Source organism: Apium graveolens, chromosome 8, assembly GCF_009905375.1.
Source record: "Apium graveolens cultivar Ventura chromosome 8, ASM990537v1, whole genome shotgun sequence".
NCBI classification, from domain to species: domain Eukaryota; kingdom Viridiplantae; phylum Streptophyta; class Magnoliopsida; order Apiales; family Apiaceae; genus Apium; species Apium graveolens.
The window spans coordinates 212554755-212570720 of record NC_133654.1 but is presented as its reverse complement, the minus strand read 5'-3'; positions in this window follow the sequence as shown (position 1 = coordinate 212570720).

The following is a 15966-nucleotide window of genomic DNA, read 5'->3' as shown; positions in this document are numbered from 1 at the left end:
TATGTTAGTTAGCTTAACTTCTTATATCTTGTATGTAGGGGTGTAATCGAGCCGAGCCGAATACTGTCAGGCTCGGCTCGAGCTCGATTAAAATAGTTCGGGCTCGAGCTCGAGCTCGATCGAGCCTTTAATTTCAAGTTCGAAGCTCGGCTCGTACAAGGTTCAATAGGCTCGAGTTCGGCTCGAAAACTCAAATTAATTCACTAAATACTAACAAAAAACTTGAAATATGATCGATTCGACTCGATTTCGGCTCGAGTTCGACTCGATAAAAATAAATAATATATATTAAATATTAAATATTTATATAAACATATATTTATAAAAAAAATTAAAAATAATAGAGGCTTGATAAAATATTTAATATATATATTAAATATTTTTAATTTTAATTTTAGTAAATTAAAAATATATTTACTAAATACGATATTTGATTTTCTTTCGAATTTAAGTTTATTCTACTGTAAATGGAATAATTAAAATGTGATATACGATATTAAATGCGATAATAATAGATATATAAAATCATAATAATATTAGAATTTTAGTCTATACTTATAAAATATATATGTAATTATAAGTATAAGTTCTTATTATACAATAATCGAGTAGTAATAAATATATAATTATTAGTAACTAATGAGCTAGATGTAATTAATATATGTTATTAAATTTGATATTTATTAGTCATATTTATGAGGGGTAATTAAGTAATTTAAAATGAATAAATTGTCTTAATGAATCCCCTAGTTGCTTAATTATATATATAATAGATTTGTTTTATTTTTAAAATAATTAAAACTTACTCCCAAACACTAAGTTAAAATGTTCATATTACTTTAAATTATAAGTTAGTGTAAATCCCAAAAGGGCCCATAATGTTATCTATACACAACCATCAACCTACATTGCTAGTTACATGTATAATTCTACTGGACCACTAGATATACATATATATATATTTATATATATATAAGGAAAATTTTATGGAGACCACTTTTTCATCGGAGACCTTGCAGAACACATATGTTCTGCAATCAAAACACTTTAAAACATATATTTTATGAAGTATGTTTTACAAATATCACTAATTCATTAAAATTGTTGAAAATCATTTAAGTTTAATAAGTAAAATTTGTATGTTCTGCAAGTTAAACAAATGTTATGCAAACTTAACATGTTTTGCTGAATAAAATATTTTTATAATGTTTTTCATGCGGTACATATATGATATTCAAGATTTTGAATAAAATAAAGATCTTTGTAGATCATGATTCACAAAATAATATGTTTTGCAATGTTTTTGTGCAATATTTTGCTTGCAGAACATAAGTAGTCTCCAAGGTCTAAAAAAAAAGTGGTTTCCATAGAACTTAACTCTCTCTATATATATACTAGTTGGTAACCCGTGCGAAGCACGGGCCCGAAATTAAAAATAATAATATCACATTATTATTTGCATAAAACTGAAACTCATAATCTTTGCAAAATATATTGTTAGATATATTTGTGATGTCATGTCTAATAATGATTTGTGTTTAGTTTTCAGATCTTGACTAACAGGACAAATCAGGACTTAACTGGAAATCAGTACTTATACTGAAGTCAGAACTTAAGATATCAGAAGATATTCATCAGAAGATAATATCAGGACTTAAGAAGACTTTCAGATAAGGAAGGCGGCTGATTGAAGGAAAGAAGATCAAGACTAAAACAAGAAGAGATATGCATGGAGAAGAATTCTATGAAGAATAGAAGACTTGGAGGAAAAGATAACTAATTGATATATGTTAGGATACAGAATTATATTCGATATCAATTAGAGATTATCTTGTAACTGTGTGATATATATAAACACAGACATAGAGTTTACATAAAAAAGTGTTATCATTATCGAGAATATTATTCATTGTAACCCTAGCAGCTCTCGTGATATTTGTTCATCACTGAGAGAGAACGGTTGCATTGTAATACTGTTTTATTAATAAGATTATTCTTTATTACATACTTGTGTTCTTAATTCAATTTGATTATATTATACACTGTATTCAACCCCCTTCTGTAGTGTGTGTGACCTAACAAGTGGTATCAGAGCTTATATGTTAACATATATATAGTAAAGATCCAAAACAATCATGTCTGAAGAAGAACAAACTCCAACCAAGCCCACCAAAACTGAAGAAACTCCAAAGACTCAAATCCACAGTCGATATAAGACTATTAGGGTTCCCATGCTGAGACCTTCTGAGTATCCCATATGGAAAGTGAGGATGGCCATGTTTCTGGAAGCTACAGATCCAGAATGCCTTGACAGAATTAATGAAAGACCACATAAGCCAACCAAGCTCTCTGTTGTAGTTGTAAATCAGCCAGCAAAGACCGTACCAAAGGAGAAAAGTGAGTATACAGCTGAAGATATCTCATCTATTGCCAAGGATGCAAAGGTAAGGCATTTGCTGCATAGTGCCATTGATAATGTCATGTCAAACAGGGTAATTAACTGCAAGACTGCAAAGGAGATATGGGATGCCTTGCAGACAAGATGCCAGGGAACTGATGCAATTAAGAAGAACAAGAGGACTATACTCACTCAAGAGTATGAGCACTTTGACTCAAAACCTGATGAGTCATTAACTGGTTTATATGACAGATTTGTCAAACTCTTGAATGATCGGTCGCTGGTGGATAAGGAATATGATCTTAAAGATTCTAATCTTAAATTCTTTTTAGCTCTTCCTGAATGTTGGGATTTGAAGGCAACTACTATAAGAGACAACTATGCTCTTGATGAGACCATTCTTGATAAAATTTATGGTATGCTCAAAACTCATGAACTTGAGATGGATCAAAGAAGCAAGATACATGGGAGAAAGTCAAGGACAGTTGCTCTTAAGGCTGAGAAGGAATTCCCTAAAGTGGATGTCTCAAAGAAAGGCAAAGAAAAGGCTCTCATCACAAAGTCTGATTCAGATTCATCAAGTTCTGATGATGATGATGAGGATTCAGAAACTGAAAGTCTATCTGAGATGGATGCTGATGAAGAGATGATGAGATTGTGTGCTATAATGGTGAAGGGTATCACAAAGATAGCCTGCAGGAAATTCAGAAGGGAAAAGAAGTTTTCCAGGAAAAGTGGAAGTTATGATAAGAAGGGATTCAGAAAATCTGAAAGCAAAGTAGGAAAGTCTGACAGAGGAGATTACTCAAATGTTAAATGCTACAATTGTGGTGAGAAAGGCCACATATCTCCTGATTGCAAGAAAGGAAAAGGTCACAAAGGCAAGGCACTTGTCACAAAGAAGAAAAGCTGGACAGACACTTCAGATTCTGAAAATGAGGTGAACTATGCCTTGATGGCAAATGCTGATAACAGTTCTGATATTGCTGAGTTAAAGGTACCTCAAACAACTTATGCTTTTCATATTGATGATATTACTGAGTTGAGATCTTATCTTAAAACCATATTCATTAGCTATAGAGATCAGACCTTAACATGTGATAGGTTAACTTCTGAAAATCTGGATTTTAAGAAAAGAAATGACTATTTAAAAAAAGAGTTAGTTATGTTCCATCAAACTCAGAAGGAAAGAGATGATGCTTTTATGTTAGAGATGAAGTGTTAAAATTGAATCAATCTCTAAAAACTGAGTTAGAAAAGGAAAGAGAGATTATCAGGACTTGGACTAACTCCGGCAGAACAACTTAGAATTTGCTAAGTAGTGGAAACTGGAAAGAGGGCTTAGGTTATGGAGATGATAAAAGTGAAATGGGAACTGAACAAATTAAGCCAATTACTGTTAAATAGATTACTAAGCCAAAGGTAAATCCTTTTAAGTTTGTAGCTAAAATTGTAAAGTCTGATTCCGAAAAGATGAAAGATAATGAGATAGAAGTTAAGGCAGAGTCAACTTATGATAAATTAAAATAGGATAAACTAGCTGAAGTTAACACATGCTTAATGACAAAGAAGCAGCTTAAGTATAAGCTGAAAGAGATTAAGAATGTAAACAAGGTAAAGCCACCTAGGAAAAATAGGAATAGAAAGGAAGGTGTGAATAAAAGCAATAATTATAAGTCTGTTCTAATGCTCCTAAAAAGAAATGCAATAACTGTGGAAACACTAACCATCTTGCTTCTTTTTGCAGGAAAAATAAGGATATAAACTCTTTATCTCCTAAATCAGGAGTTAAGAGTCAGTCTGTTAGGTTTAAATCATAAAATCCTTGTTTTCATTGTGGTAGTTTATGGCATTCCATTTATACTTGTAAGGAATATCATAGTTTGTACTATGATTATTATCAAATAAAACCTTCATTGAAGAAAGTTGCTTTAATTCCTTCTAGTGTAAAGTCTGATATAAGTTCTGATAAACAACATGTTAGCAAAAACTCTGATATTAAAACCACTGCAAATGCTAACAAACTTAATAAGGCCAAAGGATCCAAGCAAGTATGGGTCCTTAAAACTAATCATTAGTGGTCTTTGTGATTGCAGGGCAACAGGAAAAATATCCTAGTTCTGGACAGTGGATGTTCAGGACATATGACTGGAAATAAAGCCCTTCTATCAGACTTTGTGGAGAAAGCCGGCCCAGGAGTGTCTTATGGAGATGTCAACATGGGAAAAACTCTGGGATATGGCAATATCAATCTTGGGAATGTCATCATTGAAAAATAGCTCTAGTTTCAGGACTTAAACATAATCCGCTGAGTGTTAGTCAAATCTGTGATAGAGGTTATCATGTGGATTTCTTTGAAGAACACTGTGAAGTTGTAAGCAAATTTACTGGCAAAGTTGTTCTGAAGGGATACATGCATGGTAACATTTATGAAGCCAAGCTTTCAACAAGTTCTGATGGTTCTACAATCTATCTGTTAAGCAGAGCATCAATTGAAGAAAGCTGGGATTGGCACAAGAAATCTCTCATTTAAATTTTAACAATATAAATGAACTAGTCAAGAAAGATCTTGTGAGAGGACTGCTAAAATCAGTATTTGCTCCTGATGGCCTTTGTGATTCATGTCAAAAGGCAAAATAAAGAAAATCTTCATTCAAGAGCAAGACTGAATCTTCAATTCTTGAGCCTTATCACCTACTACATGTTGATCTATTTGGTCCAGTGAATGTCATGTCTATTGCCAAGAAGAAATATGCTATGGTCATAGTAGATGAGTTTACCAGATACACATGGGTGTATTACTTGCACACAAAAAGTGAAACTGCATCTATCTTGCTTGATCATGTCAAACAACTGGATAAATTGGTCAAAGACTCTGTGAAAATCATAAGAAGTGATAATGGCACTGAGTTCAAGAATATGATTATGGAAGAGTTCTGCAAAGACCATGGAATAAAGAAGGAATTCTCTGCTCCTGGAACTCTACAACAAAATGGAGTTGTTGAAAGAAAGAATAGAACTCTTATTGAAGCTGCAAGAACTATGCTTGATGAAGCAAAGTTACCAACCAACTTTTGGGCTGAAGCTGTGCAGACTGCTTGTTTTACTCAGAATACAACACTTATCAACAAGCATGGAAAGACACCATATGAGATGGTGAAGAAAAAGAAGTCAAATCTGAAGTACTTTCATGTATTTGGATGCAAGTGTTTTATTCTTAAGACTCATCCTGAATAGCTATCCAAATTTGATCTAAAAGCTGATGAAGGAATTTTTGTTGGATATCCACTTTCCACAAAAGCCTTCAGATTCTACAATTTAAGAACAAGGGTTGTCATGGAATCTATCAATGTCTCTTTTGATGATAAGAAGATTACCGGACTTGAAAATTTCAATGATCATGATTAGCTGAGATTTGAGAATAAAGTTTTAAATTCTGATTCTGTAAATTCTGATAGTCTAAATCCTGATACTATACACTCTGATGAGTTAAACTCTGATGTTATTGAAACTGCGGTGACTACGCCAATGGAAAATGCACCTGTGCAGGGGGGCATATTGAAGATCCAACCACATCTCAAGTAGTATCAGAATCTAGAACAGGCTCTTCAAGTTCTGATTCATCAAGTTCTGATGGGCCCAGTTCTGATAATTCTGGAAACTCAAATTCTGAAGGATCCAATTCAGAGAGCATAATTTCAGGGGGAGTATTAGAAAATATTGATGGAAACAACATGGATCATGGGGGAGCATCCAGTTCTAGAGATCACCTTCCATCTGCAAGAAAGTGGACTAAAGCACATACACCTGCCTTGATTATTGGAAATCCTGAAGCAGGTGTTAGAACTAGAACAACAACATCAAATGAATGTCTCTATCATTCTTTTCTTTCTCAGACTGAACCAAAGAAAGTGGAAGAAGTTCTTTAAGATGCTGATTGGGTGCAAGCAATGCAGGAAGAGTTAAATGAATTTGAAAGAAATAAAGTCCGGACCCTAGTGCCAAGACCAATAAAATAGATCTGTTGCTGGTACAAAGTGGGTGTTCAGAAATAAAACTTATAGTGATGGCATAATTACAAGAAATAAAGCAAGGCTGGTTGCAAAAAGATATTCTCAACAGGAAGGAATTGATTATGATGAAACATTTGCACCAGTTGCTAGATTGGAAGCCATAAGGATATTTATGGCTTATGCTGCTCACAAAAAGTTTAAAGTCTTTCAAATGGATGTAAAAAGTACTTTTCTTAATGGAGAATTGGAAGAAGAAGTATATGTTGAACAACCTCCAGGTTTTGTAGATTCAAAATTTCCTAATCATGTCTACAGACTTGGTAAAGCACTTTATGGCCTTAAGCAAGCTCCAAGAGCATGGTATGAGACATTAGCTCAGTTTCTTCAGGAAAGTGGATTTAACAGAGGGACTATTGATAAAACCTTATTCTATCTCAACCATGGAAAGGACTTAATTTTGGTGCAGATATATGTTGATGATATAATTTTTGGTTCTATAAATGACAGGCTTTGTAAAAGGTTTGCCAAGCTAATGCAGTCAAGATATCAAATGAGTATGATGGGAGAACTTAGCTATTTTCTGGGCCTTCAAGTCAAGCAAAATGAAGAAGGAACTTTTATTTGTCAATCTAAGTACACCAGAAATTTGTTGAAGAAATTTGGAATGCAAGACTGTTCAAGTGCATCCACTCCTATGGCCACTACAACAAAATTGGATAAGGATACTGGTACATCAGTAGATATTACTGATTACAGAGGTATGATTGGCTCTCTACTCTATCTAACTGCAAGTAGACCTGATATTATGTATGCTACCTGTCTTTGTGCAAGATTTCAAGCAGATCCAAGAGAACCTCACTTAACAGCTGTGAAAAGAATTTTTAAGTACCTTAAGGGTACAGCTGATCTAGGATTGTGGTATCCTAGGGAATTAGACTTTAAGCTAATAGGTTACTCAGATGCAGATTTTGCAGGGTGCAAATTGACAGGAAAAGCACAAGTGGAAGCTGCCAATTTCTTGTAGGCAGATTAGTTTCTTGGTTTAGCAAGAAACAAAAGTCAATTTCCACATCAACTGCAGAGATAGAGTACATTGCTGCAGGAAGCTGTTGTGCACAAATTCTTTGAATGAAGAATCAGTTACTGGATTATGGGTTAACATATTCTAAAATACCCATTTACTGTGATAATCAAAGTGCTATTGCTATGACAAGTAATCCAGTTTAGCACTCAATGACAAAGCACATCAGCATAAGGTACCACTTCATAAGGGAACACGTGATGGAAGGTACAGTGGAATTGCATTTTATTCCAACAGATCAACAACTAGCAGATATCTTCACAAAACCACTATGTGAAGCTACTTTTACAAGATTGGTAAATGAACTTGGAATGGTTTCAGGTTCTTTCTCTAAATCTGTTTAGTTTATGTTCTGATACATCAGACCTTATAATCAGTATTTACAGATATTACTATCTCTATGTAATCTGTGTTTAAATTGAAATTTACCTAAGTGCTAATTGTTGTCTGATGTGAATTTCTAAACTCTGATAGTGATATGAATATTTCTGTGACTATTCAATCCAATGAGGATAACTGTGCTAGATGCTGACCTAGTAGTCTTTAATATACTAAAAATCCCTTGTTTGAAGTAATTGTTTATGTGGAAATCGTTTAACACAAGCAAATTATGATATTGAGCTTGGTTAGGTTTACTTTGTGTATCTTATTACTAAGTCAAAAACTAGAATAATGCTTCTTATCTGTTAAGTTCTGATGTTGGTAAATCTTATGGATGTACTAAGTGCTGATAAGCCTCACTTATCAAAAGAAAAAAGTAAAGAAAAGAAATAAATATCAGGTACTCCTTTGAGATCTAGAGAAAAATGTATGTGGAAGGGAAGACCCAAGTGCATTGCTGGTATTAAGTAATATGCAGTAGAAAAGCAAAATAAAATTTTTTTGGTGACTTTTCACATTCTCTGATTACTGGAGAAATACTCTGATAATAGTATAAATTCTGATAAGCAGTTGTGACTCACTTACACTGAGGAGCTCCTGTGAAAAATAATATCAAAAGATGCATAAAATGAGCACAAAATAGTTGAGGTGGACTCATGCATGAACTCATTCTATAGTAGACTTCAGACTCATGACAGATTTTGAGCAAAATTCTTAGTTATGCCTTATTTCTAAGATGTACTGAAGTGAATCAGGCTTTACTCTTTGTCTGATATTTAGCTTAAAGCACACACTTACACTCCATATGAATGATGAAAATTACTGTGGTGATCAATGTTGTTTTAGATGAACACTTTAAGTGTCAGTTGCATAAATTCTGAGGACAAGTTCTGATGGAAGTTCTGATGATTAAGTTCTGCGGAAACCATATCAGTATTTGTGTGAAGAATTACAGAAATAAACATTCACTTTTTGAGTACAGAAGCCATATTCTGATGACTTTTAAATTCTGATAATAATCAAGTTCTGATGCTTACGTGGCAGTATTTATTTACTTGATTTATTTTTTGGTCAATACTTGAACGGTTCTATTTTATCAGAATATTGGTTTAAGTGAGATAAAGACAGTCATAATTACTTGTTTAGTGGGAACAATTTTTTTTTTGAAAAACTGCATGTGCATAGTAATCATTACTTATTTCCCGTGCCCATTAACTATTGTCTTAACTACTGCATGGCTGACATGTGTAAAGACTGTTCCAATTCGTCTTAACTGCTGTCCAGTGGCGTGTATAAGTAAAAGAGAGAAAAGATTTTAAATCTTTTATCTACTTTTGTATTAAATACTCTCTCTCTTTTCTCTTATTCTCTCTATATTCACTGACGGTTTTTACACAGACATTTTACCAAACACCTTTCATGCATTCTTATTTCTTACTTCTTTTTTAATGGCACCCAAGGATATAATCTTTAATGGAGCAAAGTTTGTACCAAACAACTACGCTGCCATTCTCACTAAGAGTGAAGCTCCTTCGGAACTTCATTTTATTCAGGATTTCTTATCTCATAGTGAAATTGGGTTCGCTTTGACGCAGCCATCCAGTTTATCTGGAACTCAAGTTCTAACGTTCTGGCGTACGGGACTTTATGATGATGGTGGTAAGGATGGGACTCCAAGCATCGTGTTTAAAGCAAAGGAGGTTGAGTATGTTGTTACTCCGGCAACAGTTCGAAAAAGCTCTACACCTACCTGAAAACTGTCAATTTAGTTCTGCTGTGGAGGAGCCCTTGCTACAGCAAATGATGGCTGATCTAGGGTATGAAAAGAGTTTGGCTAAAATGGGTCAACTCAAACTCCCACATATTCGAAGGGAATGGAGCTTCTTCTTCAATTGCATCATGAAGACGTTTGCCAACAAGTGCTCAAATTTTGATGCCATTCCTATTCTGACACAACAAATTGGGTATGCACTCTTAAACCAGTCTCATTTTGATTATGCAAAGACTGTGTTATGTTTTATAGGAGATAGAATGCATGAGGACAGGAATGTAGTTTACTTTGCTAGGTTCTATCAGTTAATCTACAGTTACTGTACATCAGATGAATCGCAACTAGCACATGATCACATAGAACCGTTTAGATTAGCTAAGAGGGCTTTTACTGATCTCTTAACTACTGATAATAAGAAGGAAGTTTTGAGACCCCTTAGAATTCCTTTATCAGTAAAGCAAGCTCTGGTAAATGCTGATTATGATACCTATTCATTACTATATCCTGATGTCCAACCCACCAACACACAACAGCCATCAGAACCCACCACTAACCAAACACAGAAATCACAGCCATCAGCACATAATCAAGTGAAGCCTTCTTCTTCTAGAGCAAAGAGGACTACGACAGTCCCTCAGTCACAGCAGAAAAGAAGGAAGATGATTTTAAGAGATGAGTCTGATGATGAGGTACAGGTTCAACCATCAGAACCTGTTGCTGAAGTAGCTGAGAAGGTCTCTTCTCAGAAAGCTCAAAAAAATGGGAGTTCTAGGCCCCTAAAAAGGCTTAGAAAGCTAAACTCTGATGATCAAGCTCCCAGAGTCTCTCCGCCAGCTAAGAGACTTAAAAAGCAAAGAACAAGGAGGGCTGTAGAAGAATCAACCTCTGAAGAAGGAATGGAAGCAGCAGCTGTGGAAGGGGGTCAGGAATCTCTAAACCCACAAGACCCTACTGTAGTTGAATCTCTTCCAAGTGCTGAGCCAGAATTTCATGAAGCTCACAAATCTCCAATCCAAGAGCCAGAGAATACTCCAATGCCTACACGTCCTGTGTCTCCAATAAACTCTCCAGTACATGCTGAAAACCCAGGCATAAGTGCTGAAATTGATATCAATAATTTGGATGTGCCTTTGGTCTTGTATCTGGAAGCTCCATCCACTTCACATCTTTCTCAGCATACTCCACCAGCAACTCCATTGCAGGATGCTGATGACCATGAAGATAAATCTTCTATTGCTTCACATACAATCATTCTATCAAAAGATGCTGATACTGAAGATTCTGCAAGTTCTGTTTAAGGAAATACTGGTGAAGTTGCTACAAATATAAATGCTGATGCAGCTGGTCCTTCTGGACATGCACCTCCACAAACAGTTTGTAAAGCTGATTTGATTAAGAAATTTGTGAGAAAGGATGCACCAGTTCCTTGGAGTGAAACTCCAAGAGGAAGAGAGTGGATCAAGGAATGGAACAAAGTTGATTTTGTTCCTACTGCAGATGTTCTTGCTGAGCACCTGGCTAAAGCTGATGAAATGCTGATGAATGATGACTTCAAAGCACAGCTCAGAGTTACTGCATTGAGTATCAGGAACCTTCAAGGTCAACACTCAATAACTCAAGCCAAGGTGGATAAACTTCAAGATACAGTGACTAAGCAAACCATGAATGTCACATTGGACAAGAAAAGGTTTTTAAGCCAGCCTTTGACCGCATTGAGTATATAGAAATGACTGAAGAAAAGAAGCAAGCTTAACTATCTGATATTTTAAAGAATCAAGCTGCTCAACAAAACAAACTCAATGAAATCCAAAACTCTGTGGAATTGCTTGTCTCCCTGCTTCTACCAGATGACGCCAAAAAGGGGGAGAAAGTAATTAAGTCTAAATGCACAACTGATCAACCACTAAAGGGTAAAGATGATGATAATGAAGACCATGGAAATTCTGAAAGGAGTAGAGGTCTAAGTCAAGGCAGGGGTTCTTTATCAAGGAAAGCCAGAACTATAAGTCAAAGAACAAGTTCTGATACTGGTAAAATGATAAGTTCTGATGAATAAACTCTGAAACTTGATGAAGAGATCTCCAAAAGGCTGTTCCTAAAGGATAATCCAGGCATGGATTTTGAAAGCCTGAAGGAAGAAGAGATTAGACTGAAAGCTGAAAATGACAAATCTAAGTCAAAGTCTAAATCTCAAGTCATAGCAAAGAAACCACCTAAGCCTAAGGGCATTGTGATCAAAGAGAGGACAGATACTGAGGCATCTAAGGCCAAGTCCAAATCATAGGTGGAAGTTGATCCTAGATTCAAGGGTAAGGCAAAAATTGATGAATCTGTAAAGATATATATACCAACTATGGATCTGGAAGCAAAATCTGATGAAGATACAAGTCTGATTTTGAAGAAGAAAAGCAATATTCAAGCAACCTCTGACAGAGCTCAAGTTGTCTTAACATCAGAAGAAAAGGAAACCTCTGACATTGCTCATGTTAAACTTTCAACAGTTCTACTACCTGGGTTTACTAAAGCTCAACAATCTGCTCAACTTATGAAGACTTCAACAAATGTTTTTAAGGGTAGATTGCTCCAAGGGAAGGAAGCTAGAGATAAAACAGGAATGGGTAATGCTGATGAGAAAAGAGTAAACAACTCTACCTCAGATCCTACATCTCTTTCTGAACCAGGAGTAGGGACAACTCCAGAAAGACTAAATCAATTGGAATATGTACATATTGTTTACAATTCCAAGCTGAAAGAAGACATAATGCTTTATTTTATGACAGATGGGAGAGTATTCCAGATAAGAAAGGATGCAATCCGGTTGAAGTATTATGAAGAACTGCAACATATTTTATTTTTACTTCAAGTGAAGAACAGGTCAATATATGGTGTTTCCAGATACTTAATATCTGATATTCAGAGGCAGAAGAAACTTTACTTTTTAAAATCTGACAGGCCATACTATCCTTTGTACAGAGCTCACAATGGCGATTTAGTTGAGATGAAGCCTAATACTGCCAAGATCACTACTTTTCTGGGTATTAAGGGTGTTGAATTTAATCTGGAGTCTGACAAAGCTTATTTGATCAGATTGGATCAGGAAATAAGGAAAGAAAAGATTAATGATCTCAGGGCTGCTATCTTTCAGACAGGAGAAGATACAGCTGAACTTAAAGATGCTAAAAGGAAGATGATAAATGAACTTGAATATGCTGAGAGAACTCTTCTGAAGAACTATCTCAGAACAACTCCTGACATTCAAGAGATCAAACACTGAAGCCAAGTCAAGGACTACAACTGTTAAATTTTGAAGGATATACAGGCTAAAGCTGATATCAGACTTTAAGGATGGTAAAATCTACAAGGACTGTGAGTTGTAGTTATCTAGTCAAATACTCTCATGCATTTGTACTTAATATTTTTAACATCATCAAATATCTAATGAACTTGTATATTATGCTAATTTACAAGTTGGGGGAGATTGTTAGATATATCTGTGATGTCATGTCTAATAATGATTTGTGTTAATTTTCAGATCTTGACTAACAGAACAAATCAGGATATAACTGGAAATCAGTACTTATACTGAAGTCAGAAATTAAGATATCAGAAGATATTCATTATAAGATAATATCAGGACTTAAGAAGACTTTCAGATAAGGAAAACGGCTGATTAAAGGAAAGAAGATCAAGACTAAAATAAGAAGAGATATGCATGGAGAAGAATTCTATGAATAATAGAAACCTTGGAGGAAAAGATAACTAATTGATATATGTTAGGATACATAATTATATTCGATATCAGTTAGAGATTATCTTGTAACTGTGTGATATATATAAACACAGACATAGAGTTTACACAAAAAAGTGTTATCATTATCGAGAATATTATTAATTGTAACCCTAGCAGCTCTCGTGATATTTGTTCATCACTGAGAGAGAACGGTTCCATTGTAATATTGTTTTATTAATAAGAATATTTTTTATTACATACTTGTGTTCTTAATTCGATTTGATTGTATTATACACTGTATTTAACCCCCTTATATAATGTGTGTGACCTAATATATAGATCTAAATATAATAGATAAAATGTTGTTAAAATATGTAGTTAAAAAAATGGAAGTTAAGTGTAACTCTAAAATTTCACTGTATAATTCTAGTTATGCATGCAACTAATTATTTACTTATACAAATCTGACATTTTAACTTAATAATACGATTATTTTAAAGTAAACCGACGCTTGGATGTTTAGCAACGAATAAAAATTGAAGGAAAATAAAATTTACATAGAGTAGAAGTTATTTTTTGTCAGTTGAGATTTTATTACATAAAATTTTAAATTAGTTGTATAAATTTTTAGTGAGCACCAAGATTGTGGACCTAAATATGATTCCGCTTATTAGTATAGATAGTTGATACTCCCTCCGTCCCAACAAAACATCTCATATTTTGACTTTTTATACTATTCATGGTAAGTGATTGACTACTAATTTACGTCTAATTTATAAGATCAAATATAGTCATGAGTGATCTTGTTGTATTCGTATTTATAAGTACTTTAATACAATGAAGTTTTTATATTTAATACTGATACGAAACTTATTAACAATCAAAAGTGTGCATTGGTAAACGTGTTCAACACAAAAAGGAAAATTATTTAGGGACATAGGGAGTAGTTGATAACCCGTGCGAAACACGGGCCCGAAACTAAAAATATCGAATTAATAATTATAGAAAATTATTCATAATCTGTTCGAAACACGAATTAAAATTAATATATTAATATCAAATATTAAATTGGTACTTGCAAAATAGTTATGTGGTTAAAAAGAATCGAATAAGTTATGAAATTTCCGTTATAATTCTAGTTTTGCATTGTTTTACTTGATATAAAAATCTAACATATTAGTTTTATTTTTGTAAAACGAATTGTATCTCTATCTTACGAACCAAATATTTATTCTTTAGATAATTTAATATTAATTAATATTATTTGATAATTATCTTATAATTAGCCTTTTCAATATAGTTTATTTAATATTACCCAATTATCGATAAAATATAATTTAAAAATTAAAAGTAAATAGATGTTATTAAACTTAATTTAATATTACTTAATATAATCTAAATACGCACATAAATTTGTTATTGTTAAAATATGTTTTTTAATTTTAAGTAAATAAACGTTGTGATGGACAGTAACAAATACGATTGTTAAATCAACAATTTTCAGTTTAAAAGTTAATAAATGTTACTAAAGTCATTTGCTATTACTTAATTATTTTTAAAATAATATTATTCAATTTAAAAGTAAACTGACACGGATTGACACTAACTAATAGAAAATAAAGTTTATAGAGAATAGAAGTCAATTCGTGTTAATAATATAATTTGCCGTTAGTAGTTTTTCAAAGTAAAAGTAAATATATGTTATTTTACTTAATTTAACGTAACTTAATAAATTTTTAATATAATTTATAAATAAATAAAGTTTACAGAGAATATAAGTCAATTCGTGTTAGTAATTTACTTAGTAGTTTGCAAAGAAAATAAAATTTACAAAAAATGGAAGTCGATTTGTGTTAAATACAAAGTTTATAAAGAATAAAATTCAACTTATGTCAGGTAAATACCAAAATTTGATATTTTAATATTTTTGACACCAAATTATACATTGTTTCGCTTATTAATAAAGAGTATAGATATAATCAAATAATTTGATGTCGCAACACAAAAGGTCCATCCTCCTACTGATTACTCCTGCCCCATTCAATAGTTAATCTACTCATTCATGAGGTGAGGCCACCAATCCATTCACTCATTCGAAATTCCAAGCTATATCATCATAATCTTTTTGAGATATATCGTGACCCATTCTGCCGTTAATGATCATGCGTATCATGAAAATTTAGATATGCCTGTATTGATGAGTTTCTTCCCACGGGTGGAAAATGAGTAAATGTCGCTTTTCTTAAAGTGCATTTTATAATTTACTACATTTCAATGTAGTGTAGCAACCATGTTCATAATTAAAGAATCGGCTAAATATTTATTTTACTTTCACATTTAAAATTAGTGCAAAACGGCGTTAATTAATAGAGGGATCAATTTATTAAAAGAAAATTAATATTAGTGGTTAGACATTAAGTACCCTGGTTTGCTCCCCACAAAGGATCCATTGTCTCGACTTCAACCCACATACAGAATATTATTGTTGGTATCAAGATTCTGCGTTTATAAATAAATTCTAAGGACTCAGTTTTTCAAATTGTAGTTACCGTAACTTAAATTAACGATCGGCTTATCTAATTAATTTGAGTA